This window comes from Heterodontus francisci, chromosome 41 (assembly GCF_036365525.1).
Source record: "Heterodontus francisci isolate sHetFra1 chromosome 41, sHetFra1.hap1, whole genome shotgun sequence".
In the NCBI taxonomy this organism is placed as follows: Eukaryota; Metazoa; Chordata; class Chondrichthyes; order Heterodontiformes; family Heterodontidae; genus Heterodontus; species Heterodontus francisci.
Window position 1 is genome coordinate 10,617,937 of NC_090411.1, and position 21,240 is coordinate 10,639,176.

Here is a 21,240-nt window from a genome sequence, read left to right on the forward strand (position 1 = left end):
GTCTTCCGGCACTATTCCTGTCGACAATGACGACATAAAGATCAAGGACAAAGGCTCTGCGATCTCCTCCCTAGCTTCCCAGAGAATCCTAGGATAAATCCCATCTGGCCCAGGGGACTTATCTATTTTCACACTTTCCAAAATTGATAACACCTCCTCCTTGTGAACCTCAATCTCATCTAGCCTAGTGGCCTGAATCTCAGTATTCTCCTCGACAACATTTTCTTTCTCTACTGTAAATACTGACGCAAAATATTCATTTAACACTTCCCCTACCTCCTCTGATTCCACACACAACTTCCCACTACTATCCTTGATTGGCCCTAATCTAACTCTAGTCATTCTTTTATTCCTGATTTTCCTATAGAAAGCCTTAGGGTTTTCCCTGATCCTATCCGCCAATGACTTCTCGTGTCCTCTCCTTGCTCGTCTTAGCTCTCCCTTTAGATCCTTCCTGGCTAGCTTGTAACTCTCAAGCGCCCTAACTGAGCCTTCACGTCTCATCCTAACATAAGCCTTCTTCTTCCTCTTGACAAGCGCTTCAACTTCTTTAGTAAACCACGGCTCCCTCGCTCGACAACTTCCTCCCTGCCTGACAGGTACATACTTATCAAGGACACGCAGTAGCTGCTCCTTGAATAAGCTCCACATTTTGATTGTTCCCATCCCCTGCAGTTTCCTTCCCCATCCTCCGCATCCTAAATCCTGCCTAATCGCATCATAATTTCCTTACCCCCAGCTATAATTCTTGCCCTGCGGTATATACCTGTCCCTGCCCATCGCTAAGGTAAACCTAACCGAATTGTGATCACTATCACCAAAGTGCTCACCTACATCTAAATCTAACACCTGGCCGGGTTCATTACCCAGTACCAAATCCAATGTGGCATCGCCCCTGGTTGGCCTGTCTACATACTGTGTCAGAAAACCCTCCTGCACACACTGGACAAAAACTGACCCATCTAAAGTACTCGAACTATAGTATTTCCAGTCGATATTTGGAAAGTTAAAGTCCCCCATAACAACTACCCTGTTACTCTCGCCCCTGTCGAGAATCATCTTCGCTATCCTTTCCTCTACATCTCTGGAACTATTTGGAGGTCTATAAAAGACTCCTAACAGGGTGACCTCACCTCTCCTGTTTCTAACCTCGGCCCATACTACCTCCGTAGACGTGTACTCAAACGTCCTTTCTGTCGCTGTAATACTGTCCTTGATTAACAATGCCACACCCCCCTCTTTTACCATCTTCTCTGTTCTTACTGAAACATCTAAATCCCGGAACCTGCAACATCCATTCCTGCCCCTGCTCTACCCATGTCTCCGAAATGGCCACTACATCGAGATCCCAGGTACCAACCCATGCTGCAAGCTCACCCACCTTATTCCGGATGCTCCTGGCGTTGAAGTAGACACACTTTAAACCAGGTTCTTGCTTGCCAGTGCCCTCTTGCGTCCTTGTAACCTTATCCCTGACCTCACTACTCTCAACATCCTGTACACTGGCACTACATTTTAGGTTCCCATTCCCCTGCTGAATTAGTTTAAACCCCCCGAAGAGCACTAGCAAATCTCCCCCCCAGGATATTGGGTCCCCTCTGGTTCAGGTGAAGACCATCCTGTTTGTAGAGGTCCCACCTACCCCAGAAAGAGCCCCAATTATCCAGGAAACCAAAACCCTCCCTGCTACACCATCCCTGCAGCCACGTGTTCAACTCCTCTCTCTCCCTATTCCTCGCTTTGCTAGCACGTGGCACGGGCAACAACCCAGAGATAACAACTCTGTTTGTTCTCGCTCTAAGCTTCCACCCTAGCTCCCTGAATTTCTATCTTAAATCCCCATCTCTCTTCCTACCTATGTCGTTGGTGCCTATGTGGACCACGACTTGGGGCTGCTCCCCCTCCCCCTTAAGGATCCCAAAAACACGATCCGAGACATCACGAACCCTGGCACCTGGGAGGCAACATACCAACCGTGAGTCTCTCTCGTTCCCACAGAACCTCCGATCTGTTCCCCTAACTATGGAGTACCCAATGACTAATGCTCTGCTCCTCTTCCCCCTTCCCTTCTGAGCAACAGGGACAGACTCTGTGCCAGAGACCTGTACCCCATTGCTTACCCCTGGTAAGTCGTCCCCCGCAACAGTATCCAAAACGGTATACCTGTTGTTGAGGGAAACGGCCACAGGGGATCCCTGCACTGCCTGCTGGTTCCCTCTCCTTCCCCTGACGGTAACCCATCTACCTATTTCTTTTACCTGAGGTGTGACTACCTCCCCATAACTCCTCTCAATAACCCCCTCCGCCTCCCTAATGATCCGAAGTTCATCCAGCTCCAGCTCCAGTTCCCTAACGCGGTTCTCGAGGAGCTGGAGTTGGGTTCACTTCCCGCAGATTCAGTCAGCAGGGACACTCTTGGCGACCCTTACCTCCCACATTCTGCAGGAGGAACATTAATCTGCCTTAACTTCCATTCCCTCTATTCTAAATTCCCAACAAATCTACTGAAAAACCAAAAAAAAATGTCAAAACTTGTAAGGTTAGCAATCCAACGGACAGAACTTCTTAAATAAAAAGCTTACCTTATCGACACAACAGAGTCCTTTATTTTGGTTAGAGGAGGAGGGTGGGTGGGAGACACTACACGTGTAGTGTCTCGGGTACAGCCACCACCCAAATATATAGTTTTTCCTTACCCAGCAGTCCCTGGTCCCAGCGGTCCCTGGTCCTCCGAAAACAAAAGGGAATTAACTTTTAAACTTCCACTGAAATTGACTTCCCAGCTGTCAGCTCGCTCTCGCACCTTCGCTACTGTCAAAGCTGCAGTCACCAAAACTAAAAGGCTTGCATCCTCGGGTCTGAAAAGAAGTGACTGCAGAGATAGTAGTGGCATTGGTTATAATCTTTCAAAATTCCTTAGAGTCTAGAAGGGTCCCAGCAAATTGGAAATCACAAATATAATACCTTCATTCAAGAAAGGAAGGAGACAGAAAGCAGGAAACTCAAGGCCAGTTAGCCCAAAGAAAGAATCTATTATTGAGGTGGTTATAGTGTGATGAAACAAAGGCATAATAGTCTTCATGAGGTAGAATTTGGATATAACTAATACATTCTACCTTTTAGAATTTAAGATTGAATAAAATGGTCAGTTTTCAAGACGCACTGAAATTCCCTTTTAAGGGCAGAGTTAAAAATTCATAAACATCCCTGTTACAATAGAATGTGAACCAGAAACACCTTTTAAGTTTAAAAAATCCATTCCAAGGTCTTCTGTTACAATGGAATTAGAAGATGAAATATACCGAAACATGCTATATGAAGTCCATACTGGTAACTATAATTTTAATCAGTTGGTAGTGTTAGTGATATAGACAGACTGACTTCAGAGGATGGGACAAAGTACCATCAATGGACCATCACAGATGATCAGTCACAAAATGGAAAGGTAATTACAAAAACAGATGCCATGTAAACCCAATTACAAACATTTTGACCAGGTAAAAGCTCAACTTCAAGAGAAGGGAATTCTCAGCAAATAATTAAGTGGGAATGGTCGCTCATGATATTACCATATATGGATAACAAAAGGAAAAACACACAGAAAGATAACACTTACATTCCAAAAGATGAGATGATAGATTAGAAACAGTATAAACGCGAGTTTTGAATCGAAATACCAGAAGTATTGAATTCCTCATCAATGCTTTTCAACCTATGGTAAGAACAGCTGACTGCATGACAAGAGAATTCTGCTCTTAACCGAGTGTTTTGTCTTGTTAAGCAGGAGGCTTACTCGGGGAATTTAAGGTAACAGTTTACTTTGAATTTTGATGGCTATTCTAAGATATTTTGCTGTAACATTGTCAAGGTTGAACTTTTGGAATCTATTTTAGAAATAAGATCATGTTTTAGTATACTTAGTCGCTTAAAATGTATTACATGTTCAACTCGAATAAATACATAAAAGTTAATAAATCATCTCATGTTGTATACAGAATGCTACAAGAATCCCCTCTCTGTATCTCCTTCAGTGGGGAGATACTTATTTAGAGTTTCCCAGACCCTTATAATATCTGGAATATTTATGACAGTGATAATTATTAAAATTTGGCTATCCGAAAGATAGTCATATTCTGTTAGTTTTCTTTCTTTGAGGGAAGACTAGTTCAGTTCTTCAGACCCAAACAAGTGTCTAACGGAATCTGTCTAGAACAAACAACAAAAAACAATACAGCACAGGAACAGACCATTCGGCCCTCCAAGCCTGCATCGATCTTGATGCCTGCCTAAACTAATACCTTCTGCACTTGCGGGGCCCATATCCCTCTATTCCCTTCCTATTCATATACTTGTCAAGATGTCTCTTAAACGTCGCTATCGTATCTGCTTCCATCACCTCCCCTGGCAGCATGTTCCAGGCACTCACCACCCTCTGTGTAAAAAACTTGCCTCGCACATCCCCTCTAAACTTTGCCCCTCGCACCTTAAACCTATGTCCCCTAGTAACTGACTCTTCCACCCTGGGAAAAAGCTTCTGACTATCCACTCTGTCCATGCCACTCATAACTTTGTAAACCTCCATCATGTCGCCCCTCCACCTCCGTCATTCCAGTGAAAACAATCCGAATTTTTCCAACCTCTCCTCATAGCTAATGCCCTCCAGACCAGGCAACATCCTGGTAAACCTCCTCTGTACCCTCTCCAAAGCCTCCACGTCCTTCTGGTAGTGTGACGACCAGAATTGCACGCAATATTCCAAGTGTGGCCTAACTAAAGTTCTGTGCAGCTGCAGCATGACTTGCCAATTTTTATACTCTATGCCCCGACCGATGAAGGCAAACATGCCGTATGCCTTCTGGACTACCTTATCCACCTGCGTTGCCACTTTCAGTGACCTGTGGACCTAGTTTGAACTTAATTAAAAGGAGACTCATAGGGATGTATGCCTGATTTGGTTTAGTCCGTATATATGATTAAAGTCACAAATCATTTCAATAGGGTACTTAGAAAAGCAACAGGATCAGGCAGAGTCAGCATGGTTTTGTGAAAGGGAAATTGTGTCTGAACTAAGTTATTCGAGTTCTTTGAGGAATTAACAAGCATGGTAGATAAAGGGAAATCTGTAGATGTGGTGCACTTGGATTTCCAAAAAGCATTTGTTAAGGTGCCACATCCAAAGGTTATTACACAAGCAAAGAGCTCATGGTGTAATGGGGGGTGGGGGGGGGGGGTAACACTGATAAAAGGACTGGCTCGCTAACAAGACGCAGCGAGTGGGGATAAATGGGGCAATTTCAGATTGACAAGCTGTAAATTTGTGGAGTGCCACAAGGGTCAGTGCGGGGCCTTAACTATTTACAATCTATATCAATGACTTAGATGAAAGGACCAAATGTATGATAGTTATATTTGCCAACATCCCAAGATAGGTAGGAAAGTAAGTTGTCAAGAGGAGGTCCAGAGTCTACAAAGGGAGAGAGATAGGTTACTTTTGGCAGATGGGGTATAATGTGGGAGAATGTGAACTTATTTACTTCAGCAGAAAGAATAGAAAAGCAGAATACTATTAAAATGGGGAGAGATTGCAGAACTCTGCGGCACAGAGGGATCTGGGTGTCCTGGTACATGAACCACAAAAAGTTAGTATGCAGTATTCTCGATGCAGAATTAAACAAGCGCATGGGAAAGGATTCCTCTGCTATGTCCAGACTGGCCAAGAGAGTGTGGGAAAATGGCGCACTGACACAGAACACAAATGTCCAAGTGTATCAAGCCTGTGTCCTCAGTACCTTGCTCTACGGCAGCGAGGCCTGGACAAAGTACCTCAGCCAAGAGCGACGTCTCAATTCATTCCATCTTTGCTGCCTCCGGAGAATCCTTGGCATCAGGTGGCAGGACCGTATCTCCAACACAGAAGTCCTCGAGGCGGCCAACATCCCCAGCTTATGCACCCTACTAAGCCAGCGGCGCCTGAGATGGCTTAGCCATGTGAGCCGCATGGAAGTTGGCAGGATCCCCAAGTACACATTGTACAGCGAGCTTGTCACTGGTACCAGACCAACTGGCCATCCATGTCTCTGCTTTAAAGACGTCTGCAAACACGACATGAAGTCCTGTGACATTGATCACAAGTCATGGGAGTCAGTTGCCAGTGATCGCCAGAGTTGGCGGGCAGCCATAAAGGCGGGGCTAAAGCGTGGCGAGTCGAAGAGACTTGGCAGTTTGGCAGGAAAAAAGACAGAAGCGCAAGGAGAGAGCCAAGTGTGGAGCCAACAACCAATTTTATCTACAGCACCTGTGGAAGAATCTGTCACTCTGGAATTGGCCTTTATAGCCACTCCAGGCGCTGCTTCACAAACCACTGACAACCTCCAGGCGCTTACCCATTGTCTCTCGAGACAAGGAGGCCAAAGACGAGTATGCAGGTACAGCGAGTGTTTGGGAAGGCAAATGGAATGTTGGAGTTTATTGCAAGGGGAATGGAATATAAAAGTAAAGAGTTTTACTGCAGCTGCAGGGCCTAGGTAAGACCACAGCTGGAGTACTGTGTACAGTTTTGGTGTCCTTATTTTAAAAAGGATATAATTGCATCAGAGGCAGTTCAGATAAGGTTCACTCGACTCATTCATAACTAAGTCCTTCATCCCAGGAAGAAAGGTTGAACAGGTTGGGCCTTTACCCATTGGAGTTTAGAAAAATGAGAGGCGACCTTATTGAAACATATAAGATCCTGAGGGGATTGATAGGGTGGATACCAGGAAGATGTTTCCTCTTGTGGGGGAGACTAGAACAAGGGGACAGAGTTTAAGAAGAAGAGGTTTCCCTTTTAAGACTGAGATGAGAATTTTTTTTGCCTCTGAGGGTTGTTAGTCTGTGGAATTCTCTTCCCCAGAAACAGCAGAGGCTCAGTCATTGAATTTATTCAAGGCAGAGTTAGAAAGATTTTTGAGGGGTCAAGGGTTATGGGGGGTGCCGACAGGACAGTGGAGTTGAGACCACAATCAGTTCAGCGATGAACTTATCGAATGGTTTGAAGGGCCAAATGGCCTATCCTGCTCCTGTGTTCCTGGAATGGACAGATGTGGTCAGGTTGATGAAGGTCTCTAGATGACCTGGCAGGGGAGAGGCCTTGATTCCGCAGGAGGATGTTGTGTTTCTGTGGGTTTTGGTTTCTCGGTGTGGATTTCAGCATTTTCATTCTTTTGGTGTTCGAGTTCTCCTGTGGTTGTTTTCATGCTGGTTTGGATCTTGGTCCCTGTCCTGTGAAGACCGAGCATAATGGCTGCAACCAACAATAGAGCTCCAGGCCAGGCAGTGTGTAACACAGTTAGGGTGGTAGTGAAAAACAGCAAAGGAGGTGCACACATGGACCATACCTCCGTCGTTAAGCGAGTCCTTTTCTAATGCTGTGGTTTCGAGATTTAAAGCTGCTGACATCTTCTGCCTGCAGGACATCTGTAGCAGTTGTTACTTTGATGTGACGTTCAAGAACATAGCAGGATGCATCAAGTTCCTGAAGGTCTTCAAGGAGAGAGGAAACCAGGCGCCGCTGTCAATCCTCACGGCGGAGCTACTGTTTACGCTGCCATTGCAATGAACCGGGTAGTGACCATCACCTCTACAACCCCTATGTTCATGTCGTGAATGTGCTCACTTTCCTCGCCAGGTACTGCACTCTGGTCCAGGACCTGTTTGGGATTTGGACCAGCAAGCTGCAGATCCAGGTCACCTTGAAGGTAGATGCCAATCGAACCATCCTTCACTCTGCCTCCAGCTTCGCTATCAGGGGAAGTTGAGGCTTCTTGGTCCACACGGGGCAGCCCAGGGTTTGTCGTACCTGTGGCAAATCCGGTCATGTGGTGGCCAGCTGCAGCACAGTCAATTATAGGAACTGCAAGCAGAGTAAGTGCTGCAACCTGTTCGGTGGGGCAGGCCACCTCGACAAGACCTGCCCAAAATACTCCCTCAGTTATGGACAGGGAGCAAGAACCAAGGAAAGGTATGGGGGAAAGGACAGTGAACGTGGCTGGTGCCGAGAAGGAGACCAGAAACCCTCCCCCCAGTGAGGAAAATCTGTCTCAGGAAGACAAGGAGAGGGAGCTGCAGAAAGCTAACAAATGCCGACCTTGTTACCTGAACCTCCCTATCAACAGACAGCATCAATGGAGGAGCAGCCAGGAGAGGGACAACTGGGTGAGTGGCAAGTGGTTAAGAGGAAAACCACAAAGACCACCCAGAAAAAAAAGGAACAGGCCACCACCCAAACCAGTGGCAAGAGGTGGTTTACGGACTACAGCAACTGCTCCTCATCACATGAGGAAGGGCCAGAAAGATGGCACCTTGCAAAAGCAATAAAATGCAAAGAAGCTAGAAGAGAAAGCCCCCCAGCTTCAAAACACTAGATGCAGCCAAGGGCACAGTGCTCCCTAACCCCAAATCAGCCAGCGCAGTGAGACACACAGCGCAGCCCAGCTCCGGGAAACCGGAAGCAGCAACGTCCTCGATGAGGAACAAAGGGAAAAACACCACCAGCAGAGAACAGTCAAAACCTGGCTGTTTACAAGATGCCGCCCCATCTCCCCGCCCCTGCCAAGTTGTCACCCGGGCAAACAAACCCCCTGTGATTGACCAGGAATGTTGCAGACCGAGTTTTGCAGACTGGCATATTCCAAGGTCCAGAACTACGTGCTGAGGGGTGCACTAAAGCTTGGGGCAGCCGCCACAAAGGCTCAATGCAGAAAGACAACAGTGTAAGGTCCTCCCGCCATAGCGAACTGAGCTGCTGGAACCTGTTTAAAACCCCATGTGCTGTTTGCACCAAAATGTTTTTTACTATGTAATACCAATGTACATTGCATTTAAAATGAAATGGCAAGAATTGTGAAGTATTTCATCTTTTCCTGCATCAAAAAAATCTCATCTTCCGAACTGGGAACATTGAACTGTTTGGTAAAGAATTTTCGCATATTTTTATGAATATGCTGTATTGTTGGAGAAAAAAGTTGGCTCCCGTGTCAGGAACGGTTCCTTTCTATGATTCTCCTCCTTGTTCTCCAATATATCCATCCACACACTCTCCATGGCGAGGACAAGGAAATTGGGGGAGTGACGAGGACGTCGAGGTCGAGCGAGGCTGTGTGCCTCTTTACAACCTGCTTCATCGTGACTATTCACTCCAAACCGCAAAGATAAATTCAATGTTCAGGAACGTGTTTGGTGACTGCACAACCCCTACTTGACATACTATTGGCACATGCGCAAATGAAGCCTCACTGGCTGAGACCTCCTCCCCAATGGCCACTTCCTCCTGCCTCCCCAGCTACTTCCTCCCATGGCCACTTCCTCGCCCCCCCACCACCCGCCTCCTCCACCACCCACCCCACCAGCCGCCTCCTCCCACAGCTGCTTCCTCCTCTTTCTTTTCATATAAAAGATGCCTTTGAGACGACAATCCTTCCTGGTGTCTGAAACTCAAGGACAGCATTCAAGCAACGAAGGCAGTGCAGGAGAAGACACAGAAGGATAATCTTAGCCTGCAGTATCATGGTAAATACTGGAGACATGAGTGCTGCAGATTGACAGTGACAAGCTGCTTGGTCTAAATTTTGAACCATGCTTTATTGTTGCTTTAAATGGTTTTAATCTAATTTGCCAAGTGTGACATAATTTGGTATTAAATTTGCAGTGTTACTGAAGAGGAGCCCAGATTCAACCTCGATTTTTGGTTGGAATAAGCACCAGCAGGGGGTAAGTGAGATTTTCCACTTTCCATTGATATCTGCTGAGAAGCAGGACTGGATATGAGAACAATTCTTAATTGTCTTTGGTTTTTCTTCCAGGGGAAGTGTGGGAGAGAGGTCCAGTGTAGAACAGCGCATGAAATAGGATCAATGCACAGAGCAACCGTTTCATTCTCTGAAATTTGTCACCATCTGAAAATGAAACTTGCATTTTATGAATGAAGTGGACATTGGGATGCTTCTTCTCTAGCCCAGCAACTATACAAATGCCAAAAGATTCTGGTGAATTCTCAGACTTTGCGTTCTTCACATGGACAATAAACTAGTGGATTTCATTCGCCGCATGGCGCTCCACAGGAACAATCTCTTCGGTTCTGCAAACAAGAAACTCGGCCTGTTCCTTTTGCGAGAATTTTGGCAAAGCAAAATTCATCTACTCAAACAGAGCAGTGTTTCAAATGGTTTGACACAGCAATGGGGATGTTTAAATTCATGCTCTTGTGTTTGTCTTTACTTAATACTCCATTAAACTCAGAAATGCTGAAAATGTTGAGGTTACTCTGTTGATATTGCTCCCTACTTTTCAATTGCACTTGCAATATTCCAACTGTCTAGTGCCTGCTTTTGCGTACCCCTACAGGCAGTTGCAACACAGCACCACAAATCAGGACACCCACTCCGGAGAGTTCTGGAAGGTACCTCCAGAGTAGTCAAGGCACCAGAACTTTTACCTCAGCACCCTAATGGTCTGCTCAAAATCGTGATTCTCATGACAGCATTGGTTTCATTATGAGTGCTGGCCACAAGTTTGTTGGAGGGAAGACATTAGCCAGGTGTACAGCAGATGTCTCATCCTCCAGCATCCGTTCTCTGGTTTGACATGGTGACTGAAAGACATCATACTGTTTCCAGGATAACTGGCATTCACCACCGATGATGAGCTGGGCAGGGTTGTAGGCCAACTGTAGTGCAGTAGCCTCTACTGAGCAAATGGAGTCTCGGACTGGAATTTTACCTGCTCAAAACGGGCGTCCGAGGTGAAAAATGGCAGTCGATATCAGGTCCCCGACATTATTACTCCCAATCACCATTTGACATGGGTCGGACGGGGGGAGAGATTGAGGTGCTGATCGCTGTCCACTTTGCAGCAATTAAGGGCCAATTGACATAGTCTAGAATTCAATTGACAGCCATTTTACGTCAGCTGTCACATTTTGTGCCTGGCAAACGAGTCAAACGGGGAGTTGGGAACTCGGCAGCTTTGAAAGAGCGGCAACCAGTGTATCTGTGAAGGAGTTGGAGGTACTGTTTTTTTATTACACTTTGATAGATTTGTGTGCTGTTTTGAAGGTTGGGACTGTTTTTGCTGGTTCACCAGGGTTCACCTGAGTGATTGAAACTCCTGGTTGGGCCACAGCATCACTGATTTATTCTGTGTAGGAGAGGGGGGGTTCTGAGTGCCTGTCCTTGCAGCAGACTGCAAATACCTGTCCTCAGAACATCTTTGGGACACTGCAGCCATGGGAATTGTCCACTCTGGAGGCAGCTCACCTCTTGAGGAAGACTTCGCCACAAAGAGGGACAGGAGGGCAAATGTCCAGTGAAATCAGCAATCTGCTGGCCAAGTGCAGCCTGGTAATGGGGGAGGGGCAGAAGGTCACAGAGTGCACCAGGAGCAACCACCTGTGAGGAAATGAGCCTACCCAGCAGGCAGGGTCTATTGCCCGCGATTGAGCCTTCTTCAAATGTCACAGCGCCAGTGCCGAAGACATCACCTGTCCCGAGAGACTGTCACATCCCTGAGATGCTGGCAGCAGAGGTCGCTTCCAACTGCGTGGGTGGCCATCCAACAGCAGCCCCACTGAAGCTAACAGTCACTCTGAACTTCTATGCATCAGGTCCTTCCTGGCCTCATCAGGAGTGTGCAATCATCAGCGCATCACTACATTGCTACATTACCACTGCAGGTGGTAACTGATACCATATTCAGGCATGCCAACAGGTTCATCAGGTTCCAGACAGACTCCGCCAGTCAGGCTGAGAGCACCAGAGGATTCAGCACCGTCGCTGGGTTCCCCGTGGTCCAAGGAGTCATTGATTGCACACATGTGGCCATTCGAGCACCTACAGATCAATCAGGGCCTTCATTAATCGAAAGGGGTTTCATTCAATGAATGTGCAACTTGTCTGTGATCACTGTATATTGCAAGTGTGTGCTCGTTATCCTGGAAGCAGTCACGGTGCATTCATTCTCCAGAACTCCCAGGCGCCAGCACTATTCAGCACCCCTCCACCCAGCCCCCCCGAGTGCCTGCAAGGATGGATACTTGGTGACAGGGGATACCCGCTGACGACATGGCTGATGACACCAGTGAGGAACCCACAGAATGAAGCAGAGGAACGGTACAATGCAAGCCATGCGACCACCAGAGTCACGATTGAGCAGACCATGGGTCTTCTGAAAATGAGATTTAAGTATCTCAATCGCTCAGGTGGTGCCCTACAGTACTCGCCAGCAAGGGTATGTTGCATTGTTGTCGTCTGCTGTGCCTTACATAACCTGGTGCTGCAGTGGAGGGGGAGGGGGGGAAGAGGGGAAGAGACCCTGGAAGATGACGACGACGTTGTTCAGCACGAGGCATCCTCAGACGAGGATGTTGAAACAGCTGAGGATGATGAGTAGGGGGCACAGCCACCTGAATAGCAGGGGGAGGGAACTGGAGGTTTGCAGGAGTTGAGTAGCTCTATTCCTTCTTCTAATATGCTGCTCCGCCAAACATCCTACTTGCTGCAGGTAAGCCTCTCAGAGCCAGTGAGGTTGCTGAAAGTCCTTTTAAATGGCTTTCAGCACCTTCTTCCGGCTCCAGCTCCGCCCCCGACACTCACCCTCCCACCCGTGCCCTTTTCTGTCATTGGTATTCTTTCAGGTTGTCCTGATGAGTGCAAGAAGAAAAGCTTCGACAAAATGTCTCTGTCTTCTTCAACCGTTTAATGTGGCTTCTCCTCACATCATTTACCGGCTATGTGGACAATGATCATACTGCAGAGAGTAAGATAGATTGCAAAGCCAGACTTAAACAAAGGGAGGTGGGTTTGCTCCCTTTGGGAAACCGGTGAAATATTTCAAGCAAAGGCAGTGAATGTGACAAGTGAGGAAGACTTGACGGCCAGAACTCGCTCCCTACGTCCCTATTGGTGTTGAGGTGCAAAACTTGAAAAGTGCTTTTTCGAAGGCATCAGATTGTGAACGGTGTTTGAAAGGAAGAGAAGCCAAGCATTTCCTTCCTTTGTTTGCAATGTCTACGTCTAGGGATTTCTTTCCGGAAAACGCCTCGCGGCCTGAAGGAGAATGGCATGGAAGTTGGTTCTGTGAAGAGTCAAGAGAGCCGGGAAATGTTGGCCGAGATCAGCCCAGAGGAAGAGGACGAAGCGCCGGAGGAGGTGACTTTCAGCAGCGCCCGGGAGGAAGCTGAAAAGAGCATGAAAGCGCCGCTGGAGAGCGTGAGGAGAGACAAAGCTTTGCTGAAGGAGAAAAGAAGAAGAAAGGAGCAATTATTCAAAGAGCAAAAGAAGCGCAAGTCGCTTCCAGATGGCATTCTTTAAGAGATTACTTCAGTCCGAGAAAAGAATGACCAGGCACCTGACTCAAGTAAAGAAGGTGATGATTGTAATTCTGTGCAGCAACCTGAGGAAGATAGTGGATTGAAGGAAGATGTTGAAGAATGTGTGGATACCAGATGGAAGGAGAGCTCCATGGCCATTCCATTAAAGGATCAAGGCCAAACAAAGCAGCAGGTTGAAAATGCCAGATTAATGATCGACTGTATGGCCCAGGCAGCAGGAGAGGCAGTGTCAATGAATACTTCTCACTTGCAAACAAGAAAGCTCAACAGAAAAAACCAGCAATGCAGTTTGTCAACAAATCCTGGGGAGCAGAGCTTAAACAAAAATCTGGAAAGTTTCGAAAGTTGTAGATTCAGCATCATGGTGTGACTGCAAGATGAGAGAATGGAACTAGTGAGAAAACTAAAATCTACACGGGCTCTTAAACAGATGAAATGGGAGGTTTCTTTGGCTGGAAGTAAACTCTGAATTTAGTACATTAATGCTAACCTTCAAGAGGAAGCTCTTTGCCATTTGTGCAGTTAATAGTCCATTGGTTTGAACCGTGTCTTTTGTTATTATACTCAAGGACAGCTGTTAAGATTTGTTTCTGTATAAAGAAGGAAGATTGCTTGAGACTGTTCTAATGTATATAATCTCTAATCTTTCTAAAATATTTAATGGACATGAAAAAAAAGCCTCGCGGCCTGAAGAAAGGCAGCTGAGGGAGGGGGAGGGTGCTGATTTCCTATTAAGGGCATTATGCAAATAGCATTGCAGGCTCTGGATCCGTGCGGCATTTTGTCGGAAGGTGTAATGAATGATAGAGTGCAATATTTGCCAAGAACTGACATGTGCGAAGAGCAGCAGATTGTGAATGGAGTGTCAAGGTGATGTGTAAAAACGGAGTGTTTGAGACCGTAAGAGGTGGTGTGTGATGTCAGGTGGCAGTGTGTGATGCTATTTAGCATACTTACCTGGCAGGGGAGAGACCATGATCAAGAAGGTGGTTTTCCCAGGACGAGGCTAGCCCATTGCACTTCGGGTGTGCTGACGCCTGCGATGTCCCCAAATGCGGGATACTCGACTGCAAAATTTGTGGCAGTGGGGGACTGCGTTCGCGCTCTCCCCTGGTTTTACAAAGCAAAATTAGATTTTACTGTGTTTTGCTCTATTTCCGACGTGGTTGTTTTTTTTTCTTGTTGCCTTAATAATTCCCTAATCTTTTCTGTTCGCCACGCGTTCAGCACGTCGTATCAGCATTCTTTCTCTCCATTGTGCCCAGCGACCTGCTCATCAGCTGCCACATGCTCACGTTCTTACTCGAAATGCTTCCCCACTCCTGCCCTGCGCCACGCTGCTCACCCGACCCATCTTGCACTTTATCGCCACGTACAAAATGGACCCTGTCTGCACAGACACCATCTTCAAACCTCGACATGAAGCTTGCCCCACTTTTCTGTGCCAAGTCTCACTACCTGCTCACCTTCTATCTGGCCCCCATCTTGCCAGGGATGGGTCTGGTCTGCCCACATTGCCCCAGAATGCTCCATCCACTTCCACTCCGCCCTACCACCTCTCCTTCGTGGAAAAGTGCAGACAGGGTCCATTTTGTACGTGGCGATAAAGTGCAAGATGGGTCGGGTGAGCAGTGTGGCGCAGGGTAGGAGTGGGGAAGCATAGCAGGTTGCTAGGCACAATGGAGAGAAAGAATGCTGATACGACAGGCTGAACGCGTGGCGAACAGATAAAAGAGTTTCTTTTGGGCCTCCTTATCTCGAGAGACAATGGATATGCGCCTGGAGGTGGTCAGTGGTTTGTGGAGCAGCGCCTGGAGTGGCTATAAAGGCCAATTCTGGAGTGACAGGCTCTTCCACAGGTGCTGCAGAGAAATTTGTTTGTTGGGGCTGTTGCACAGTTGGCTCTCCCCTTGCGCCTCTCTTTTTTCCTGCCAACTACTAAGTCTCTTCGACTCGCCACAATTTAGCCCTGTCTTTATGGCTGCCCGCCAGCTCTGGCGAATGCTGGCAACTGACTCCCACGACTTGTGATCAATGTCACACGATTTCATGTCACGTTTGCAGACGTCTTTATAACGGAGACATGGACGGCCGGTGGGTCTGATACCAGTGGCGAGCTCGCTGTACAATGTGTCTTTGGGGATCCTGCCATCTTCCATGCGGCTCACATGGCCAAGCCATCTCAAGCGCCGCTGACTCAGTAGTGTGTATAAGCTGGGGGTGTTGGCCGCTTCAAGGACTTCTGTGTTGGAGATATAGTCCTGCCACCTGATGCCAAGTATTCTCCGAAGGCAGCGAAGATGGAATGAATTGAGACGTCGCTCTTGGCTGGCATACGTTGTCCAGGCCTCGCTGCCGTAGAGCAAGGTACTGAGGACACAGGCCTGATACACTCGGACTTTTGTGTTCCGTGTCAGTGCGCCATTTTCCCACACTCTCTTGGCCAGTCTGGACATAGCAGTGGAAGCCTTACCCATGCGCTTGTTGATTTCTGCATCTAGAGACAGGTTACTGGTGATAGTTGAGCCTAGGTAGGTGAACTCTTGAACCACTTCCAGAGCGTGGTCGCCAATATTGATGGATGGAGCATTTCTGACATCCTGCCCCATGATGTTCGTTTTCTTGAGGCTGATGGTTAGGCCAAATTCATTGCAGGCAGACGCAAACCTGTCGATGAGACTCTGCAGGCATTCTTCAGTGTGAGATGTTAAAGCAGCATCGTCAGCAAAGAGGAGTTCTCTGATGAGGACTTTCCGTACTTTGGACTTCGCTCTTAGACGGGCAAGGTTGAACAACCTGCCCCCTGATCTTGTGTGGAGGAAAATTCCTTCTTCAGAGGATTTGAACGCATGTGAAAGCAGCAGGGAGAAGAAAATCCCAAAAAGTGTGGGTGCGAGAACACAGCCCTGTTTCACACCACTCAGGATAGGAAAGGGCTCTGATGAGGAGCCACCATGTTGAATTGTGCCTTTCATATTGTCATGGAATGAGGTGATGATACTTAGTAGCTTTGGTGGACATCCGATCTTTTCTAGTAGTCTGAAGAGACCACGTCTGCTGACGAGGTCAAAGGCTTTGGTGAGATCAATGAAAGCAATGTAGAGGGGCATCTGTTGTTCACGGCATTTCTCCTGTATCTGACGAAGGGAGAACAGCATGTCAATAGTCGATCTCTCTGCACGAAAGCCATACTGTGCCTCAGGGTAGACGCGCTCGGCCAGCTTCTGGAGCCTGTTCAGAGCGACTCGAGCAAAGACTTTCCCCACTATGCTGAGCAGGGAGATTCCACGGTAGTTGTTGCAATCACCGCGGTCACCTTTGTTTTTATAGAGGGTGATGATGTTGGCATCGCGCATGTCCTGGGGTACTGCTCCCTCGTCCTAGCACAGGCATAGCAGTTCATGTAGTGCTGAGAGTATAGCAGGCTTGGCACTCTTGATTATTTCAGGGGTAATGCTGTCCTTCCCAGGGGCTTTTCCGCTGGCTAGGGAATCAATGGCATCACTGAGTTCCGATTTGGTTGGCTGTATGTCCAGCTCATCCATGACTGGTAGAGGCTGGGCTGCATTGAGGGCAGTCTCAGTGACAGCATTCTCCCTGGAGTACAGTTCTAGGTAGTGCTCAACCCAGCGGTCCATCTGTTTGCGTTGGTCAGTGATTATGTCCCCCGATTTAGATTTGAGGGGGGTGATCTTCTTGATGGTTGGCCCAAGAGCTCTCTTCATGCCATCATACATTCCTCTGATGTTTCCGGTGTCTGAGGCCAGCTGAATATGACTGCATAGGTGTTGCCAGTAGTCGTTTGCGCAACGCCTAGCTGTCCTTAGTGCAGTACTTCTGGCTGCTTTAAGTGCTGCGGATGTTAAATCGCTGGGGGCTTTCTTGTAGTTCAAAAGTGCAATGCGCTTAGCGGCTATGACAGGTTCCAGCTCTTCAGTATGAGATTGAAACCAGTCTGCATTTCTCTTCGCACTTTTGCCGTAGGTGGTCAAAGCTGACTCATAGATGGCGTCTCTGATGTGGGCCCACTTGGTCTCAGCATCCCCTGTGGAAGTGTTTTGAAGGGCTGTTATAAGTGAGTAGGGAATTATAAAAACAAAAAGAAAAAACAACCACGTCGGAAATAGAGCAAAACACAGTAAAATCTAATTTTGCTTTGTAAAACCAGGGGAGAGCGCGAACGCAGTCCCCCACTACCACAAATTTTGCAGTCGAGTATCCCGCATTTGGGGACATCGCAGGCGTCAGCACACCCGAAGTGCAATGGGCTAGCCTCGTCCTGGGAGAACCACCTTCTTGATCATGGTCTCTCCCCTGCCAGGTAAGTATGCTAAATAGCATCACACACTGCCACCTGACATCACACACCACCTCTTACGGTCTCAAACACTCCGTTTTTACACATCACCTTGACACTCCATTCACAATCTGCTGCTCTTCGCACATGTCAGTTCTTGGCAAATATTGCACTCTATCATTCATTACACCTTCCGACAAAATGCCGCACGGATCCAGAGCCTGCAATGCTATTTGCATAATGCCCTTAATAGGAAATCAGCACCCTCCCCCTCCCTCAGCTGCCTTTCTTCAGGCCGCGAGGCTTTTTTTTCATGTCCATTAAATATTTTAGAAAGATTAGAGATTATATACATTAGAACAGTCTCAAGCAATCTTCCTTCTTTATACAGAAACAAATCTTAACAGCTGTCCTTGAGTATAATAACAAAAGACACGGTTCAAACCAATGGACTATTAACTGCACAAATGGCAAAGAGCTTCCTCTTGAAGGTGAGCATTAATGTACTAAATTCAGAGTTTACTTCCAGCCAAAGAAACCTCCCATTTCATCTGTTTAAGAGCCCGAGTAGATTTTAGTTTTCTCACGAGCTCCATTCTCTCATCTTGCAGTCACACCATGATGCTGAATCTACAACTTTCGAAACTTTCCAGATTTTTGTTGAAGTTCTGCTCCCCAGGATTTGTTGACAAACTGCATTGCTGGTTTTTTCTGTTGAGCTTTCTTGTTTGCAAGTGAGAAGTATTCATTGACACTGCCTCTCCTGCTGCCTGGGCCATACAGTCGATCATTAATCTGGCATTTTCAACCTGCTGCTTTGTTTGGCCTTGATCCTTTAATGCAATGGCCATGGAGCTCTCCTTCCATCTGGTATCCACACATTCTTCAACATCTTCCTTCAATCCACTATCTTCCTCAGGTTGCTGCACAGAATTACAATCATCACCTTCTTTACTTGAGTCAGGTGCCTGGTCATTCTTTTCTCGGACTGAAGTAATCTCTTAAAGAATGCCATCTGGAAGCGACTTGCGCTTCTTTTGCTCTTTGAATAATTGCTCCTTTCTTCTTCTTTTCTCCTTCAGCAAAGCTTTGTCTCTCCTCACGCTCTCCAGCGGCGCTTTCATGCTCTTTTCAGCTTCCTCCCGGGCGCTGCTGAAAGTCACCTCCTCCGGCGCTTCGTCCTCTTCCTCTGGGCTGATCTCGGCCAACATTTCCCGGCTCTCTTGACTCTTTACAGAACCAACTTCCATGCCATTCTCCTTCAGGCCGCGAGGCGTTTTCCGGAAAGAAATCCCTAGACGTAGACATTGCAAACAAAGGAAGGAAATGCTTGGCTTCTCTTCCTTTCAAACACCGTTCACAATCTGATGCCTTCGAAAAAGCACTTTTCAAGTTTTGCACCTCAACACCAATAGGGACGTAGGGAGCGAGTTCTGGCCGTCAAGTCTTCCTCACTTGTCACATTCGCTGCCTTTGCTTGAAATATTTCACCGGTTTCCCAAAGGGAGCAAACCCACCTCCCTTTGTTTAAGTCTGGCTTTGCAATCTATCTTACTCTCTGCAGTATGATCATTGCCCACATAGCCGGTAAATGATGTGAGGAGAAGCCACATTCAAAGGTTGAAGAAGACAGAGACATTTTAGATTAGATTAGATTAGAGATACAGCACTGAAACAGGCCCTTCGGCCCACCGAGTCTGTGCCGAACATCAACCACCCATTTATACTAATCCTGCACTAATCCCCTATTCCTACCAAACATCCCCACCTGTCCCTATATTTCTCTACCACCTACCTATACTAGTGACAATTTATAATGGCCAATTTACCTATCAACCTGCAAGTCTTTTGGCTTGTGGGAGGAAACCGGAGCACCCGGAGAAAACCCACGCAGACACAGGGAGAACTTGCAAACTCCACACAGGCAGTACCCGGAATCGAACCCGGGTCCCTGGAGCTGTGAGGCTGCAGTGCTAACCACTGCGCCACTGTGCCGCTTTTCTTCTTGCACTCATCAGGACAACCTGAAAGAATACCAATGTAAGGGAAGCAACAAATTAATACTGTATAAGAAGAGACTGCTGATCGGTTGGCAAGTGGACTCTGATTGGTAGAGGCGTTGACAGTTTTATGGTGACTGACAGTTAACTGCCAAGCTTTGTTTGAAATTTGTGTGGCGCATTTGCATGTACTGGAAGCTACATATATTAATACACAGGGCCCTGTTCTTTGCAGACAGAAAGAACATGTATACACACTGCGCCTATTTCAGGTAAACAAAATATGTGACAGCCATTTGCTGCTTCATTCCTCAGGGCAATGCCTTGACCAATCAGAGTCAACCTGCCCGCTTTAAATTTCAAACAAAGCTTGGCAGTTAACTGTCAGTCACCATAAACTGGTGCATTCTGCACGGCAACGCCTCTACCAATCACAGTCCACTTGCCAACCAATCAGCACTCTCTGCTCATACAGTATAAATTTGTTGCTTCCCTTATGCTTGCGAGTTGTCCTGATGAGTGCAAGACGAAAAGCTTTGACAAAATTTCTCTGTTTTCAGCAATATTCAGGTTGTAGACACGCATGGGAAATAACCCGCACCAACAGAACAGGCGACAGAGCCAACGTGTTGCTGTCCATTGCTGCATCCAGGAGGTGACTGAGGCCGGAATTTTACTTGTCCCGGTGGGTCCACGTTCCCGGAGGCAGAAGCAGGTGCCAAGGTTGCTCCCGCTCCGCGCTCAGCTGCCACGGCGATCGAGCGCTAAGTGACCAATTAGTGGCTCGGCAGTGTATTTATGACAGAAAAGGGCACGGGTGGGAGGGTGAGTGTCGGGGGCGGAGCTGGAGCCGGAAGAAGGTGCTGAAAGCCATTTAAAAGGGCTTTCAGCAACCTCACTGGCTCTGAGAGGCTTACCTGCAGCAAGTAGGATGTTTGGAGGAGCAGCATATTAGAAGAAGGTATACAGCTGCCTGAGGGTGAAAGGAGTGCAACAGGAATTAAAGGGGTCACCCCTCCAGTAAACATGAATATACCAGAGAGAGACCAGAACCCGCTTGCGGCAATGGCAGAGAGATGCCACCGCATGGCACCTAGGTTCTCTGAAGACTCCCTGCATGTCCTCCTCCAGGGGGCTGAGGCAAGGCAGGAGGCCCTCTTCCCATCAGACGGAAGGAGGAGGCCTCCCCAAGTCACCAAGAAGGCGTGGCTGGAGGTAGCGGAGGGGGTCAGCAGCCGCGGAGTAGTGAGGACACGGCTCCAGTGCCGCAAGCGGGTCAATGACTTCTGTGCTCTGCCAGGGTAAGGGGCATTCCGCAGTCATCGCAGCTTTTAACTGATACGGGAGGGTCACTGGGTGCTGATGCTGCAAAGTCAAAGCCATCCATCTTCAGTGATTGGCTGCATCCCTGCCTTGGGCCGTATACTGGGCACATCTGAGATACACATTGATGCAGAGGTGTGCCATCCATGCACCTCAATGGCATTGGTTCCAGATGCAGCATGCAGCACGAGGGGTGAGTGGGTGCTCTTTCAAGTCAAGGGACTGAACTAATTGCCAAGTGTCTCCACAGGAGAAGA

General features: G+C 47.6%; 1 long non-coding RNA gene, 2 other non-coding genes and 2 pseudogenes across 3 annotated transcripts; 3 read left to right on the plus strand and 2 right to left on the minus strand.

The window, feature by feature from the left end:
• The first annotated feature begins 9,431 nt into the window (after positions 1-9,431).
• LOC137353604 (uncharacterized) lies at positions 9,432-10,270 on the plus strand. The gene is made up of 3 exons (XR_010969861.1): positions 9,432-9,546; positions 9,686-9,747; positions 9,840-10,270. It is a non-coding gene; the product is annotated as an uncharacterized lncRNA (long non-coding RNA).
• Positions 10,271-12,731: 2,461 nt separating this feature from the next.
• On the plus strand, positions 12,732-13,982 carry LOC137353522 (U3 small nucleolar RNA-associated protein NOL7 pseudogene; annotated as a pseudogene).
• A 330-nt stretch (positions 13,983-14,312) lies between these two features.
• LOC137355016 (U1 spliceosomal RNA) lies at positions 14,313-14,476 on the plus strand. The gene has a single exon (XR_010970662.1). It is a non-coding gene; the product is annotated as a U1 spliceosomal RNA (small nuclear RNA).
• Positions 14,477-17,528: 3,052 nt separating this feature from the next.
• LOC137354568 (U1 spliceosomal RNA) lies at positions 17,529-17,692 on the minus strand. The gene has a single exon (XR_010970472.1). It is a non-coding gene; the product is annotated as a U1 spliceosomal RNA (small nuclear RNA).
• A 587-nt stretch (positions 17,693-18,279) lies between these two features.
• On the minus strand, positions 18,280-20,610 carry LOC137353523 (U3 small nucleolar RNA-associated protein NOL7-like; annotated as a pseudogene).
• Positions 20,611-21,240: the final 630 nt, after the last annotated feature.